This window comes from Cataglyphis hispanica, chromosome 9 (genome assembly GCF_021464435.1).
Source record: "Cataglyphis hispanica isolate Lineage 1 chromosome 9, ULB_Chis1_1.0, whole genome shotgun sequence".
NCBI classification, from domain to species: Eukaryota; Metazoa; Arthropoda; class Insecta; order Hymenoptera; family Formicidae; genus Cataglyphis; species Cataglyphis hispanica.
The window spans coordinates 5410539-5426583 of record NC_065962.1 but is presented as its reverse complement, the minus strand read 5'-3'; the positions used below and the strand labels follow the sequence as shown (position 1 = coordinate 5426583).

Below are 16045 nucleotides of genomic sequence, written 5' to 3'. Positions count from 1 at the left end.
TACATGAATAAAGTATCATTAAAGATTGGTTAGTATTGAATTTAGCTAAGATCGGTAAAGGATTTTATTTTTTTTTAATTTCGAATTTTTCCAAAAAATATGTGGTGCTTTAACTTAACTTTCGCAAATTTTGAGATATCGGGCTAAATATATTTACATAAATAGAGTATCGTTAAAGAATGATTGGTATCGAATTTGATAAGAATTGGTGAAAAGCTTCATTTTTTGAAATTTTAAATTTTTCTAAATTTTGAAATTTTTGATTTTTCCAAATTTTTTTACATAAATAGGGTATCATTAAAGATTGGTTGGTATTAAATTTAGCTAGGATTAAGAAAGAGATTTATTTTTTAAAAATTTCAAATTTTTCCCAAAAAGTGTGTGGTTGCTCTAACTTCTGCAAATTTTGAAATATGGAAATACAATTTTTTACATGAATAAAGTATCATTAAAGATTGGTTAGTATTGAATTTAGCTAAGATCGGTAAAGGATTTTATTTTTTTTTAATTTCGAATTTTTCCAAAAAATATGTGGTGCTTTAACTTAACTTTCGCAAATTTTGAGATATCGGGCTAAATATATTTACATAAATAGAGTATCGTTAAAGAATGATTGGTATCGAATTTGATAAGAATTGGTGAAAAGCTTCATTTTTTGAAATTTTAAATTTTTCTAAATTTTGAAATTTTTGATTTTTCCAAATTTTTTTACATAAATAGGGTATCATTAAAGATTGGTTGGTATTAAATTTAGCTAGGATTAAGAAAGAGATTTATTTTTTTTAAATTTTAAATTTTTCCCAAAAAGTGTGTGGTTGCTCTAACTTCTGCAAATTTTGAAATATGGAAATACAATTTTTTACATGAATAAATCATCATTAAAGATTGGTTAGTATTGAATTTAGCTAAGATCGGTAAAGGAATTTATTTTTTTTTAATTTCGAATTTTTCCAAAAAATATGTGGTGCTTTAACTTAACTTTCGCAAATTTTGAGATATCGGGCTAAATATACTTACATGAATAGAGTATCGTTAAAGAATGATTGGTATCGAATTTGATAAGAATTGGTGAAAAACTTCATTTTTTGAAATTTTAAATTTTTCTAAATTTTGAAATTTTTGATTTTTCCAAATTTTTTTACATAAATAGGGTATCATTAAAGATTGGTTAGTATTAAATTTTCTAGGATTAAGAAAGAGATTTATTTTTTTGAAAATTTCAAATTTTTCCAAAAAAGTGTGTGGTTGCTCTAACTTTCATAAATTTCGAGATATCAGGCACAATATTTAGACATAAATAAAATATCATTAAAAGATGGTTAGTATTGAATTTGGACGTATTTATAATTACGATTACTCATATTATGGAGGAAGGGAAATAAAATTATGAGGAAGCAATGTGCAAGTTTCTAATTTGCACAATTTTTTACTTATTTCATTTTTATATGCCTAAAATATCTCTCGTATAATAATTGTAATACGTGGAAATTCACAAAGAGAGGATGATTCATGTAGATTCACTCTATCTGTCGCAATATCTCGCAGGTTTTTTCGACTTTTCGTCCATATTGGCGTGCATGTACTCGATGCACTCGATGCACACGATGGCCCGGAATTCCGTTTTTCCTTCTGATTCTGTCAGCGCGCCACGAACTCGTACCTTATTTTCACTGTCCTCGCCAGAAATCTGTTCACCGAGCAAAACTGCGGATCGAACGAATTCGTTACGACACACGAGAGGACACGAGGACAAAAAAACAGCGCGCGTGACATCTGCTGTCATCGGGGCGGGGGCGGCACCTTTTTTGTAATAAAGCGTTCGGAAATCCCAGAAAAAGCGTCATCGCGGATTAAGCGGACGACCGATATTAAAGTGCAATCTGAAATTCGACGGTCGCGGAAAAAAAGAGACGAAGCGTCGGAAGCGTTGGTTATTATTTGCACGGCAAATGGCCGTTTAATGGTCGACGTTGCGGATATGTTGCGGAAGCATTGTTCACGTCCCGATCCGTCCCCTTCGAGAAGCCATAAAATAAACGCTATTTTAATCTTACACGTCAGCTATAGATGACAAGATTTTTTTCCATTTCGAATATATTTTAGCAATTAATTATCCAATTAAAATAAATGGAAAAACCTTATTAAATGCTTATTGCAGATCATCATTCAGACGTTAGAAAATTTATTCTTGCTGACCATATGTCGGCGGATCATAAAAGTTTCACACCGTAAAAGTTTGAGTCTCTTACATGATTCTATTCTGACAGTTTGAGATTAATAAACTTTGTTAAGCACCTCGCACATTGTCTGTCACTGCAGACTGTGCTGATCGCAAAAAATTCATCATTAATATCTCAACGAAAGACGAATGCAAATTCATTGATTTAGCGATACTTTTTTCCAATATACGTCGCACAGTTGACATTAAGCCACGTGGAAACGAATAGAAATCACGTAATGTCGTGTGGCGGGAGGGAGGTGGATGGGGTGGAAGAAGAAGCGAAAGATAAAAGCGAATCGAACCAAATATTACATCACGCCATTATCAACAGGTTCTTTCCATTTAAGTATTTATTGGCAAACATCCAACGACGGCGACCTTGAAGGGATTGTGAAAGAACGCGTGCTCCCCATCCCCTTTCGCTTCCTTTCCGCGACAAAAGGTAGAGATCTCGTTTTATTTAACGTCGCGAGAATTGCACATCTGCGCCGCATCCTTACGGATCGAATAGTTAATTCATGTCAGTCGTCGCTCCTGCATGATTTGTACATCCTAAAATTGTCAAATCTGAAGCAGCAAACTTAGAGCTGAGCTATTATGAAAAATGTGAAGACAGAATGTAGAGTAAAAATTCTTTCTCTATCGAGAAACAGAAGCATGATAAGAAATAAGAAAATATATATAGAGTGCCTCTAATCACTCGTACGAATCTTTTAAGAAAAAGAGAAGTGAAAATTTTATCAAAAATCGCAAATATTTCAAGAATTATTCTAATCGGTATTTCGCTCCATTGTATTTTCAATTTCGAGGCTGATCGAAAATGAGCTATCTAGAAAAAAAAATCAGAAAAAAAATCAAATTTTCATGAATCATCAAATTTTTTAAATGGAACATGACATATTTTATTTAAGATTTGGATTGGTCTTAAACATTTTTTTCTAAAATAAACACTTAGCTTGAACGAATACACATTAAAATTTGCATAGAAATGCAGTTTAAATTTTTTTTATTTGTCACACTCAAAATTATTTCCAAATTATTAATAAATATTTAATCTCTTATGTAATAAAGTTTACTAACCAGGTTACTCTCCAATATATTATTTTATAAATAAACAATTGAAATAAATTTGTTATTAAAATAATAACAAATTTATTTCAATTGTTTATTTATTTTTGCAAATAAAATTTCTTTATTTATGTTTATGTACAATCCAAATTTACAATGAAAAGTGCCACGTTTTATTCAAAAAATTTGACTTCAGATTTGGTTATTCCATTTCCTATTTAGCTACATCCTGTTCGCAAATCACCCTTTAAAAATCATTTCAAAGTCAGTAGAAACATAAAAAAAAAAAAAAACTGTTTGCGACAAAAGTTTCTTATTATTTGCCGAGAAATCGGAATCTGCAATAAAAAAATGCCATGTCCCATTTAAAAAATTCGACTTCTTCTGAACAGATTCCATCCGGTCAATACCGGAAGTTGAAAATCACCATAAGGTCATCGAAATTTCTGCGATTTTTGATAAAATCCACTTGAATCACATATTGCTAGAAAAGAATCGATTTATCGGATCAATGCGAATCTTCAAATCGCATCTCGATTATCAAAAAGGGTGCTCAGCTGCTACGTCATTCAAACGCGGGAAATCCCCGAGGACCGCGGGCCATCGGCCAAGTCGGTCGCGAGAAATACGGAAAATACGAAAGGCATTAGCGCGCCGGCTGCTACCGGATGTGCAACACGTACGTACGCGCGCGCGCGCGCGCGCGTGTGTGTGTGTGTGTGTGCGCGCGCACATGGCCAGAGGAGCAAGAAGTTTTTCCATCGCTCTAGCGAAAATTGCGTCGGGATGGTTAATGGTCGTCACGAACGGACGGGGCCCATCAGCCATGCCGGAAGAACGCATCCCGAGAACAGCGGACGAGAAATACGTGGCAGGGAGAAAGAGGAGGGGGAAGGGTAGAGTATCAGCGCTTCGTTTACCGCCACCGAAACCACTTCCTGACCCGCGCCGAGAACGCTTTCCTCGCTTGCGAACGAAACGGGGATAACGTTGTAACGATATTCTTCTCCCGCGAAGAGTTGATAGAGTCGAGAATTCTGGGTTAATTGGTAGAGTAAAATTTTCTTCGCGCAAGCTCAATCTGCGATAATAGTTTCAAACGTCGTACTGTATTATATAATTCATTTAGTCTCAATGTTTATAGATATGTATTGCTTTCTCATGGAGAAAGCTTTGTTTTCATGAAATTTTTTTTTTTTCAAATTTCGATGCCAATGTATTCAGAATGTTCTAAAACATCGAAAAAAAACATGTTTTTACAAAATGTCGAGTAGGTGTGTATGTATGTTTGTATGTGCATCAAAGGACGTGGTTTGATTATCTGCTGTAAATTTTAAGATAATGAGCTAAAATTTTTTATATGAATAAAGTATCATTCAAGGTTGGTTGGTATTGTTCTTGGCTAGGATCGATAATAAGGGGTTTATTTTTTATAAAATTTTAAATTCTTCAAAAAAAGGTGTCTTAATTTCCGCAAATTTTGAGATATTAGGCTAAATATTTTTACATTACTAGACTAGCATTAAAGAATGGTTGGTATTGATTTTAATGAGAATTGAAAAAATTCATTTTTTATAAAATTTTAACTTTTTCTAAAAAAAAAAGATGTAGTTGCTCTAACTTCATTAAATTTTGAGATATCGGGCTAAATATTTTTATATTAATACAGTATCATTAAAGCATGATTGGTATTGAATTTGATTAGAATTGTTGAAACGGTTCATTTTTTTATGAAATTTTGAATTTTTCGATAAATGTTTTTCACGACCTAATTTTTGCAAATTTTTTAAAGATTAGATTAAATTGTTTTATATGAATAGAATATCATTAAATTATGATTGGTAAAACTATTTTAAAGTCTCGGAAACTGATATCATTTCAATTTGTAATTACGATTACTGATATTATAAAAAAAAAGAAAATAAAAATTATGAGGAAGCCATCCACACCATCCTTAATCTTATAATAATAAAACAAAAAAAATTGTGCAAATTTTTAATTTGCACAATATATAGATATAGATGTACAATAGTAGCAAAAAATTGTCAAAATTAAAAAGAAAACATGTTTCTTACGTTTATACTGTTTAAAAAATTAAAAAAATAAATTTGGGTTGTGAAAAAAATTTAAGTATCACAAAATAATATGGATTTTGACGTCTTCGTAAAAGAAAATAGTTGTAATTAATATTTTTCCTAATTTATGGCAAAAACTTTTGATTGTGAATATCCTCTGAAATCAACTGCAAAAAACAATGAAAAACGAGTAATTTGCAGAAAGAAAAAAAGAGACAGATAATATTTTTCTACAATTTTTAGTAAATAACTTTTAAACGAATTAGTGAATCTAAATCAAGTTTTGCACAAATATTTATTAGAATTTTTTTAATATATGTGAAATTTTTATTTCATTGGTAATATTTTTTCTTTGTCAAATTTGTCAATAAGTGCTACAATAGGCGATTTTCCATAAGAATCAATAGTAACTTTAAATTTAAATAACTTCCAAACCATTAAGAGAATTATGCTTAATTTTTGCACAAATATTGAGAAGAAATAGTAGAACAATCTATGAAATTTTAATGCTTTTGTTAATATTTCGATATATGTCACATACATCCTTAATGACTGCGATATTATTTACTCACTGTTCAATTTATTTTATTATTACACATTTGATAAACATTGACAGTTTCTTCTCTAGTAAAAGCAACATCAATACAATATCTAATACATTTAAAAATTAGTTAGCTTTATTTAGCATTGATAAAAAGCATATACTGAAAAAGCGATATAAAAGAAAAAAATTGAGGATTACACGGCCGTGTTTAACGATTTACATTCGTCCCCGTCATGGGCGGTCACGCGGTAAGAACAGAACGCGTGGGATTAAATTCAGAATAGATGTAAACCGCGGAGAGAGAGACAAATGAAAAGGACATCAAGAAAAACGTCTCTCGCTCGGTGGATCTTTAAAACGTGCGCGCGCGCGCGTCGTAAGAAAAATAATTAAGAAGCTCGTCGTCGACTTTACGTCCCAGTCGGACGCCAGCGGTTTACGGCGAGAAAGAAAAAATGGAAATAGTGCAGGGACGTTGGCTTGATTATCGTCGGATACCAGCAGCGGTAGTGGCGAATATCTCAAGAAGAATAGTTAAAATTTAAGGGAATCCGTCTTGCGGCGGTCTGTGAAACGGCGGTGGATATACTAACCGCACGCGCGAAACAATGAATTCGTACTTTAGAATGTAAATGTTTCTCTCATGCGGATTAAGTACACCGTACACAAGCATCTCATTAGAATGCTACAGTAGAGCAAATTTCATTAAGCACAGTCAAAAAAACCACTAACACACACTATGCTATACAAAATTATATAGGGTGTTCTAATTAGACCGGTAAACTTCACGTGGTTGAAGAACACCATAACAAGCCAATTTTGTCAATAAACTCGTGTCTACAAATGAGCCGTTTTGACATTGAAGCAAAAATCTTTGACAAAAATTATTTTTTCAAAATTTTATTAACATAGTTAAATAGAGATATTTCTATAGTAAAACTTTTGTATAAAATATTTTTTGATATCTCGAATAATTTTCGAGATATATCGAGAAAAGTAAAAACCCGCTCTACTTATGAAATTGATTTCAGAGAAATAGAAAAATGATTTCATGTCTTAAAATTTTTTAAGTTTTTCGGACGTAACTGGAAATTTTTCTTTTTTATAATTTTTAAATTTATCTATTTATCCTTCCTCCCTTCCTACATCTATATGAAGTTTCATCAAAATCAGAATTTTCGGATTCGCGACATTTCCTGGTTAATCTTTGATTCTCTAATGCCAAAACGGTTCATTTACGAACATAAGTTTATTGGCAACATTAGCTTGTCTTAACATTCTTTATAATTACCTGAAGTTTGTCGAATTCTGGGATATTTTGTATGCATATAGAATGTCCCAGAATAAATCAATTGGTGTAAAAAAACAAATAATTGTTCTTAATAAAAATACATTATAAATAATTACATACTGTTTCTTAAAAACAATATTTTTTCTACCTAATTGATTTGCCTCATTATTTTGTATATAAAAGTATTATGGTAAGAATATTGAAAGCTAAATATTTTACAAGATATTTTATATTTTTATCAAAATATATCAGAATAAGATATAGAATAACTCAAAAAATACTTAATGAAAAAATACTTTATTATAGTATTTTGAAAAACTCTCGAGATAATCTATAAGAATATGCAACGAAAAATAAAAGGTCTTATTTAAGAAATTAAAAGTGACCTTCACGTGACCTTCACGTGACCTTCAAATGACTATCCAAGATCAAATCATTGCCACCATTTTATGTCCCCCTTGAAATTATACAACTCTTGTTTGAATCTTTTTTATTTATGGAGAATTACACAAAATATATCAAAATGCATTATTTAAAATAGGACACTCTATATATATATATATATATATATATACATATATATATATTCGCAACATGCGCACATAACAAAACACAAAACTAATCCTAACTTTGTTTCAGTTGCGCAAGCGTGTTTTCAATGAATGTTTTAATTTTGAACCCTAGAGTTTAAACTCTCAAAAAGTGTATGTAACTGTTATATTTTACTCTCTTTTATTGCTTCCTATTTTTGTTTATAGACAGCACTTAATCAAACGAAATTGTCTCTATACTTCTCTCTCTTTTTCATATCTCATTATCTTAGTTGATAATGTTTCAATTTTTTTATTGCGGCAAATAAGCGCAAATATTTAACTGCGGGATAACGAAGCGCTATTATGACCGGGAATAATGCACCGGACGGTTTACACCTGCGCCTGCCAACGGCATCTAACTCGCTTGCAATTACACCTGTCTCCTGAGAAATTAAACGCAACCGCAATAATCGGCCCGCCGAGACTTCGCCAACAATACATACATTCCGCGCTCGCGCGGAAAACTATTTTCCGCAGACAGATCGACTGTGGGATTGTGCGTCGTTACGTCACGTTACTATTTGTAACGATCGGACAGTGAGCGTGTATAAAATTGAGAAACGCCCGATGCTGCGACGACGATGGTCAAATGGTACGGGAAAAGTTATGGCCGCGCGAAATTGGCACGCTCCGCGGATCACGGTGCACGCGAAAAATTGGAAAAGCGGCAAACGGCGAGATGGTAGAACCGGGGATGTCTCGCGAGCTCTCCGGTCCTATTAGATCTGAAAATACTGCGAACATGTGCTGAATAAGAAACATGAGCTCAGTCGGATTCTCTAGGGGAAGGAAATTAAAGAAAAAAGAAGTGACGCGGAGGTGGTGGGAGTGGGGAGGGGGAGGGAGGAGGGGGGGAGGGAAGGAGGAAATGGATGAAATGTAAATGTACTTTTCTCGTACAATCAAAGCAAACTGATGAGTTCATGAAAAAATTTGCGTCGCATTGAATTCATAGAAACGCTCAAATCTTCTCTTTTACTATAATTATTTTCGTAATATTATTTATTCGCGAATAATCGTACGAATAAGTACGTAATGTTGCAAATATATTAAATTGTATCTTAATCTCATTGCTGCTTCTAACTCTTTCTTAAAATAAGAAATTAAAAATGTTAAAAAAAAAAAAATAATTCACTTATTCCATAATAATTTCTTCTCATCATAATAATTCCATTAATAATAATAATAATTTATTAATTCTGTTTGTATGTGTGTTCGCGGATATGTGCAGCTATAATATTAAAGAGAAAGTTTAAAATGCCATTGACAAGAAAATATCTTTGATTGAACGTGCAAAGTGCGAATCGCAGAGTCATCAACAGGTCCTACGAGTCAGCCAAAAGTCATTGGCAGTACTCCAAAGTTCGCGAGAGACATGCAGCACACAGATGTTCGGAACAAGCGTTGCAGAACAAGAGAAAAAAAGAGAAGTTTCTTATATATATATATATATATATATATATATATATATATATATATATATATATAAGAGCTCTACATGGAAGAAATCGGAAAAGCGATCGAAAGAAATTCGTGCATTCGGCGCAGTTGCGTCCATTTATGATGGTTCAAGTTTTATCTGGATTCATGCGAATTTCACTCTTTGACACTTTAACCCATCTTACCGCTGTAATGAAAGAAATAATGAAAAACGATGGAGGAAAAATGGAATGTTCTAAGAAAAATGTGTTGGCTTTGATAATAGGTCTTTATTGATTAATAAATTTTCAGTTTCTGACTTTTTCCATAGAAATTTTGATGAACATAAATCATATGTTTAACCGCGTTTAATTTTCTTAAATTGTTTTTACTTCTACTATCAATATCTTTAATAATAATTTGAATTTATATTATATTTTATCTTGAATACATTGAGGAGTATAATAGCAAAAACAACGCGAAATTAATATTCGATTATGCATATCTTTAATCGATGAATTTTATTACGTTTTATTGTCAATATTTAGAGATGCTGATCGATAAATATCGTTTGCGCACGAGAATCGAGGTACATATCATAACACATCTAATATACCTGAAGTAAAAAATTCGTAAATATAAGTTTTTACTGATAAAAACGCTTATGATAAAGACGAGACGGAATCGAAAAAGTTACTGCTTCTCTGCATGAATATTATTTTTAGCGTCTTATTAGTCGTGGAACTAATAAAACTTTCGTAACAATTCAACGCGATTCTGTCAAAGAAACGTTTGCAACTTTAGCAAGCGTGGCGATCAATACTCGCAATCGGACATGCAATGCCAAAATTATATCGGCCAAGATATTGCATCTTCAACAGGTTTCAATTTAAAGATATTGAACCTTCCTCCCCTCTCCCCCCTCCATTCCTCCACTTTCCCCATTCAAAGAGATTATATCAATAAAAAATATAATTGAACGAAGATTAAATGAAAAGAATATATCAATATTATATATATATATATATATATAATGTTGTGTAAAGTATAAAAAAAAATAAATAATTTTTATAAAAAAATATATGCAAATAATTGCATACTTTTTTTAAAAAACAATTATTCTCTGTACACCATTTGATTCATCTTATTATTCTGTACATAAAAGTATTACGATACAATTATCGAAAACTAAATAATTTTCGAGATATTTTATATTTTATACTAAAATATGTCAGACTAAGATACAAAATAACTCAAAAAATTCTTAATGAAAAAATACTTTGTTATAGTGTTTCGGAAAGCTCTCGACATAAGCTATAAGAATATGCAATAAAAAATAGAGGATCCATTTATGAAATTAAAGGTGTCCTTGACTTGACCTTAACGATGCCATCCAAGGTCAAACCAATGACACTATCTTATGTTCCCCTCAAAACCATACAATTTTTGTTCAAAGCGTTTCAATCTGACCTTGAGAATGGTACGGATCGCATGAACGCATGTAGGTGCGTAGAGTGGTGTGCGTGCATGTGTGTGTGTGTGTGTGTGTGTGTGTGTGTGTGTGTGTATTAATTTCTGCAATTCTTTAACACAGATACATACATTAAATATAATTATTGTATAATTATTATTTATTAAAACTACTATATTTATTAAAGCTACTATACTCTAATTAATTTTTTTAATCTTATTTATATTTTTTATTTATTAATAAATGAGCTGCAGAAGCTCATTGTAACAATAATAATGTAATATGTCAAATGTTGATATAAATGTCTTTTTCATTTACAAGTTATTTATAACAAATTTATAAATTTTGAACATGCACACAATACTAAATATATATAAATTTTACATAAAATAATTCTCGAATTAATATTCTATTAAAGTAATATGTATTTAAAATTGACTGAAGAGGAAAATGATTTATTTGTATAATCCTGTAAATTTACTTCAATCTCCAATTAAAAGCCATAACTGCATTCCGAATATTGCATTTAAAAATTGATAAAAAACGCAACCCTTTTCTTCTATCAATATTTAATATATCTCTTTAAAAATTCCGAATGGGCGATTCATAAAACACCTTAAATACGACACTTGTAAGGAAAGGGTTAAGCGTGCGCGTAATTGCCAAGGGCATTTCTTGAAACGCAACGAGCTGGAGAAAGATCATCAACAGGTCGCCGCGCAAAAGCTCACGTTCCTCCCTTAACGATGTTTCAACGACTTGATGATGTTTCAATAAACGATCTAGAGAGATAACCACTCAATCGGCTGACGCCAAAAAATACGAACATATTTTAATATAACGCTCAAGTTGGGAATAGCGAGCGCTTTGCAGTTTGTAACTCTAAGCGATTAAATGTCTGCGAAATTAATTTCCTTCCAAGCAAGACTGCGGAATCTATATTATAACGCTAATAATTCTATCTATAATCTTCCACGAAATTATTTTCTTTCTAAGGAATTTAATAAAGTAGTGAGTTGCTAATATATACATCCTAATTTTCTGATTGTGGCATTTGAAAAAAAAAAAAAATACAAAATTGTTAAGATCAATTTCCAATATTAAAGAAGAAAGTGTGAAAAATATATATGGTATATATTATTTTAGAGCTTTATTTCTATCCGTAAATTCAGATGATTCTAATAAATTAAATTAAATTTTTTGTGAATCCAATATACACATACATACATACATACATATATGAAATTGGCAAAGAAAATTTAATTCCGTTGATTGAAATTTATCTTCAGTACATTTCTAGAGCAATGGATAACAATAATATTTGAAAACACCTTTAATTTAATAGAGAATATTAGATATACATTAAATGCTTTCATTTGAGTCAAATAAATCATAAAACGAAGATAACAATTCTGTCAAATAAAATATACCTCAATGTATATATTCAAAAAATTTTCACAGATTTTTACATTTACTTTTCGCTATAAAAAGTAATAGGGAATTGGCACTGTCTTGTTTTCGAGCATTCTTTCAAAATAACAAAGTAATTTGTTTTATATTGTAAGCACAATATTTAATTACTAATTTTTGACTCAGTGTCTCGATTATTATAATTATAAATTTATTTATTTATTATTATTATTATATATTTACGCAAAAGTATAATGATAAGCTGCGATAAAAAATTATATTACTACATTTCTGAAACAATCTTCCTTCTAAAAAATTTCCTTACGGATCTTGATCCTAAATTCTAAAGTACATCATACCAAAATCCAAGTAAGATATTGTAAGAGATGGACGTTGCTTTTTGAGCCAAGATTTAGGGAATGCGAAGCCGATTTTTCCTCAGCAAATATTTGATCAAACGCCGTTTTATTTCCAAGCTTTTAACTTTCGATACATAACATCTCGATAATCGCACAAAAGATCCTTATTTAAATAAATTAAACTTATAATTAATGATTTTTTTTTATATATACTATCCATGTACACTTTTATCAGAAACAGTCCTTTAAGGTTCCAGTTCCGTTTATCACTTCAAGATTAAAACATTCTTGACATTAAACATATGTTCTTGCCGCTAGCTGTCTGTAGAATGTAAAAAAAAAAAAAGGAAAAGCTACTTGTTTAAGGTCACTCATACAAGAAAAAGACTCACCCCATTAGAAGCGCTGCGCCACGGTGCGCCGAGCGGTTCTCGCAAACTGGTTCGCCCACTCGGAGGAAAATAATGAGGATAAGGCCAACGACGACGAGGACGAAAGACACCTTACGGATCGCGGCCTCAAAAGCATAGCACTGTTCGCGGACCCGTTTTCGCAATATACACGTACGCAGCCTTCTATGCACGAGAGTGGCGGGCTGCCGCGCGCGGTTTCGCTCGTGGGGGTGTCGCGCTGCGACTGTAGCACAATCGCTACCCTCTCACGCTCTCACGGTCTCCATCCCTCCGGACCGTCCTCTCCCTCACTCCAGCGACCCTCTTTATCTGCCTGAACCCCCCCTCTCTCTCTCTCTCTCTCTCTCTCCTTTCTCTCACTCTCTCTAGCCTGCTTATCTCAACCCCCCCGGACACCTCTCTTCTCCACTCAGCCTCACGGTTTCTCTCTCGCTATAATATCCCCCACCACCGACCCGTCTAGCCACTCCTGGAGCGGCGAAGTGCCTTTTCGAAACGAAGCCCTCGCGGCGATACTTTCCCGCTAACGGAAACAACCAAGCTTTCGGGCTACTACGAGAGGGTAATACCGCGGGATCGCCGGCTGCATTGACTGCGCTGACTGCACTGACTGCACTCTCACACGGGCCGCCGATCTACACGGGCCGGTCGGAAGGTTTCGAAAAGCTCGCGCATGATCGGCCGATTAGCCCGCGCACCCCATTCTCGTCCCGAGAAATCGCGCCGCGCGTCATCTCGCCCCGTCCCTGTCCTTATGCATCGCACGCATGCGGGTTTTTGATGCGATGGCGAGAGCTCCGGGATATCACGTGTTGCTGCGGCACGGGAAGTCGCCGAATGTGTCGGATACACGACGTCGAGGGGGGGAGGGAGGGGAGGAAGGGGCGAGAGAGCGGATCTGTATACCGTCTCGACTCGGTGGTTTTATCTCGTTCTTATTAGTCTCTTATTTTTCTACAACTTCATCTCTTGCACTTTAGAGCTTCAAAATTTTTATCATTAACTTTCGCATTTTATTTTTTTTTTTTTTTACATTTTACAGAGTCGATTAAATGCAATCCGAAATTTCCTTCATTCTTTCATTTTCTTAATTAGACTTTTTTTTTTAACATTTACTATCAACTGTCAATTACAATTAATACAAATATTTCTATGAAATAAATGCGATTCTTTCTCCTCTTCTTCCCCCTTCCCCTCTCCCTCTCTCTCTTCTTCCTTTTTTCTCTTCTTCTTAAATGTTTTACTTCAATGAATATACTGTAATTATTTTCACCAATAATTTCATCAAAAATACAAATACGTATCTGAAGAAAGAGTAGGGAAATGTAATCTGTAACATTTCTTCAAAAAAGCCTCCATTTATCGTGGCGTTTATAGCCGGGTTTTGTGTTTGCACGAGCACGCGAGCTCGGTGCATTTAATAACATTATTCAGTCGCATGCTGCGGAAGAAAAGCGAAGTTTCGTGGAATTATTATTATTTCCAGTGGAATGCCACCACTAACAACTGTATATGCGCGCGCACGCACACGAAATATCTTATTACGGCAGGTGTGTTCGAGGCCGTGTTCGTAACTTTCTCCTTCGAATTCCATTAACTTTACGTGAAAATTCCGGAAACGTTTCAGGAAAATTCTTCCAACGAAATAATTGCCGTTCTCGCGATATCGCGGGGAATCTCGGCCGCGTGCCGGAAGCGTGCTTAGTGAGGGAAAGAGAAAGGGGGGGGCGCGGGAGGGGGAGGGGGGGTGAGGAAGAACGTATATTATTTTTCGTTATACTCGCCATACGACTATAATGCGTGGTACACGCTGCATGGGTCCCATATATGTCGCAATAAATATGAAAGTGCCTTCCAGACTATGCTATTCTCAACGACATGAAATGAAAAGATTTATAGCATGATTATAATTCGAATAAAAATGTTTTAAATGATCGCGCGTGAATATAATAACAATTGATGTAGAATAAAATCTAGCATTAATAATATATAATATATATAAAATGTAGCATTAATAATATATAATGTTATAGAGCGTGTCTAAATAAAAATTGCGAAAAATTTTAGGAGATGATTCTTTCTAGAAAATTAAAGGGCTCTTTCATATAAACATATTATATTCCTCCCTGAGAAGTTACACTTCTTCAAAGATAGAGGTGAAAATTAATTTTTTCTTTTTTTTTTAAAATTTTGGACAAATTAAAAAAATAAAATTTAGTGAATATTTTTTTATTTTATTCTAAAATTTTACTTCTCATAACTCAAAATCTGCCATTTAGCACAGTGCATAATAATGTATTTTATTTTTTTTCTTGAAAACTATTAATTTTACGAAAAAAATAAAAAAAATAAAAAAGTTTCTAAAAGAATCAAGCTTTTCAATGCATATTTTTAGATCATATTCCGATCTGCTCTAATAAAAAATTGAATAGGGGTTGTTAGTTTCATCTTCTTATAACAAGGAAGATTTAAAAAATATTAATAAATATTCTTTTTAGTGGAAAATGTCCATCAAATTTTATTTTTTTAAATTATCCAAAATTTGAAAAAAAAAATTTAATTTTCACTCTCCCCTTGGAGGAGTGTAATTTTTCAGAACGGATTATAAAAATATTTATATGAAAAACAGCCCTTAATTTTTGATAAAGAATCATCTAAAATTTTTCCCACTTATTTAGAAACATCATATTTAATACATTATTTTACACATAAAATTATTCACGTATTAAAAGAGAGACACGTAATATATTTTTAAGAAACAACATTTTATTATTCTAAATATTATAAATATATTATAAATATTATAAATATTATTTCTAAATATTATTGTCTTATTTAATACGCGCAAATCCCTGCTACAATCAATAAATTCTCTGCTATAATCAATAAATTTGTAAACTGATACATGATAATTATCACATTTTCTCAAGGATGTATGTGACATATATCAAATACTATCAAAAGCATTAAAATTTCATAGATTGTTCTACAATTTCTTCCGAATATTTGTGCAAAAACTAAGCACAATTCTCTTAATAATTTGGAATGTTATTTAAATTTAGTTACTATTGATTCTTATGAAAAATTGCCTATTGTAGCACTTATTGACAAATTTGACAAAGAAAAAATATTACCAATGAAATAAAAATTTTCACATATATTAAAAAAATTCTAATAAATA

At 32.4% G+C, this 16045-nt stretch overlaps 3 protein-coding genes across 3 annotated transcripts in view; 1 reads left to right on the top strand and 2 right to left on the bottom strand.

The window, feature by feature from the left end:
• The window catches only part of LOC126851991 (lachesin-like), a 203055-nt gene extending 189991 nt beyond the window's left edge, over positions 1-13064 (bottom strand). The window contains exon 1 of the mRNA XM_050596420.1: positions 12844-13064. The gene's annotated coding sequence lies outside the window, so the exon portion shown is untranslated. The remainder of the gene's footprint in view (positions 1-12843) is intronic.
• Positions 1-16045, top strand: part of LOC126851986 (uncharacterized) — a 131382-nt gene that overhangs the window by 47713 nt on the left and 67624 nt on the right. The window lies entirely within an intron of this gene.
• The window catches only part of LOC126852000 (E3 ubiquitin-protein ligase TRAIP), an 83942-nt gene continuing 83162 nt past the window's right edge, over positions 15266-16045 (bottom strand). Inside the window, exon 8 of the transcript XR_007687744.1 lies at positions 15266-15275. The gene's annotated coding sequence lies outside the window, so the exon portion shown is untranslated. The remainder of the gene's footprint in view (positions 15276-16045) is intronic.